This window comes from Kryptolebias marmoratus, linkage group LG8 (genome assembly GCF_001649575.2).
Source record: "Kryptolebias marmoratus isolate JLee-2015 linkage group LG8, ASM164957v2, whole genome shotgun sequence".
Classification (NCBI taxonomy): Eukaryota; Metazoa; Chordata; class Actinopteri; order Cyprinodontiformes; family Rivulidae; genus Kryptolebias; species Kryptolebias marmoratus.
This window is the reverse complement of record NC_051437.1, coordinates 26,215,538-26,217,798: the sequence shown is the minus strand read 5'-3', so window position 1 is coordinate 26,217,798 and position 2,261 is coordinate 26,215,538.

Below are 2,261 nucleotides of genomic sequence, written 5' to 3'. Positions count from 1 at the left end.
ACTCAGCAGATAAATCAAAATGTTAACCTTTTTTTTTTTTAAAACCACAGATGGTACAAAAGCCTGCCTCTCTGATGGTATGGGGCTGTATTAGTGCCTCTGGTGTGGGCAGCTTGTACATCTGTAAAGGCACCATCAATGCACCAAGTATATCCAGGTTTTAGAAAAAAAACATATACTCCTATTTAGACAACATTTTGTTTGGACAATGCCTTGCATATTTCAGTAAAACTGTATCTGTTACAACAGCATGGCTTCATAGGAGAAGAATCTGGGTGCTGAACAGGCCTGCTTGCAGTTCGGACCTCTTAAAACAGTTTAAAACATTTGGTGCTTCATGAGACAAAAAAATCCAGCAAAGAAGACCCAGGACTGATGAGCAGCTACAATCCCACATCAGACAGAAATGGGACAACAGTCCCTCCAAAATCTCCAGCAGCTGCTCTCCTCACTTCCTAAACGTTCACAGATTGTTGTTAAAAGAAGAGGGGATGCTTCACAGTGGGAAACATGGTCCTGTTAAAAAAAAAATTAAGATGTGTTGCTTCTATAAAATTGAAGTTTAGCTTCTTTAAAAACGTATGCAATCTTTTTAGTTCAAATATTTGATATTTTATGCTTTATTCTGTTGTGAAGAAAGTATATCGGTTTCTGAGATTTGCAAATCATTGCATTTTAGTTTTCATACAAATTCTGCTCAACATCCCAACTTGGTCAGAGTCAGACTTGTAGTTAAAACAATTTCCCAACAACAAAAAGACCTTTTTTTCCCCCACACTCTTCAACTTACTGGACCTGTCTGTATTATTTCCTGTGATGTTTTTCCTGCTTCAGTAGCAGTTTACCTCTCTATGTGCTTGCAGTTTCACAATAATACTGGTCTCTGACATGCTTTCTGTTTTTGTTTTGTACCACCTGCTTCCTAAAGCCTGTAATCTTGAAGTTAAGCCAAAAAACTTTCCCACTGTGACTTTTAAGTTTCACACAGACAAGGTAATCTGAATACCCCTAAAACTCACACATTTTATACTACACACAATTTAAAACATACACAAAAAGCATAATCTGTTGAAAAATATAGAAAATCAGTCGTTCCTTGTGTTCATAGTTGATAATATGACTTAAAAATAAACTGTAAGAAACTTTAAATCAGAACTCTATAAGTTCCAGGAGCTCTCCTGCTCCGAAGGATTCCATAACTACAGCGTGGCTTATGTTACTATAAACCTACACTAAATAAGGTCCAGATTTAAAGCCTGTAAGAGACAGATCATCCACGGGGACCAACATGCAGTTAATGTTGCCAAGTCTCACTGCACCTGAAGGTTTTTTTTCCCCTCTTAAAACCTTGGGAAACTGTTTGAAACACATGTCGGCTCCAATAAGATCATGTGAGTTTCAACAAGTTTCATTGTTTTGATTGCAGAAGTTATCACCAAGCGTATGAAAGCAAAGTTTTTCCTATGGGAACATTTCCAGCTTCAGCTGGTGACCTTTTAGGAGTTTTCTGTCTTTGGTTTATGCTACCATCTAGTGGTTGCGTTGGGTATTGCCACAAAGTGAAAGGAAGAGTGAAAGGACAGCTGGTGGTTCAGCAGCAGTGCTACACCTCAAGCAACAAAACAGAAGCATTGTTTCTTTTTTTTTTTTTTTCTTAAGTGCCCCATCGAAAGGTGAAGATGGTTGACCTTTTATTTTCTACCAGGGTATGTGTTTGTCTGTTAGTAAAATATCTTGTGAACCACTGGACAAAGTGTAATGAAACTTGCAAGAGGTAATCATTAGATGTACATCTACAACTAATTAACTTTTGTCAACTTGATTCAAGATAGCTGCCAAGCCAACTGACTCTCTCTATTTATATATATTTATATACATTGGTCAATTTTACATATATTGACCTAAAATTTGGTGTGGTCAGCATAAGCTTTTAAGTTTAAGGACTGAGTGAAGTTTGAATACACCCCAAAACAGATAAAACTTTGATGATAAAGCCTGCTCCAGAATACAGCAATCTGAGAGTGAGGAGACAAAAGCTCATTTAAAAAAAGACTTTATAAAGAAATAAACAAAATCTGCATTTTAAGTCCAACAATTTTGATGTACAGATTCATTGAATAAGGTATGCAGATAAAAGTGCTTTGTTTACATTGAGTGTGGAGCAACATTTTAGATTTGTATAGCAGTGTATCTGAAAAACTACTGGAGTATTTTCTTTCAAACTCCACCATTTGGTAAAGTTCAGGATAACCTTTAATTCT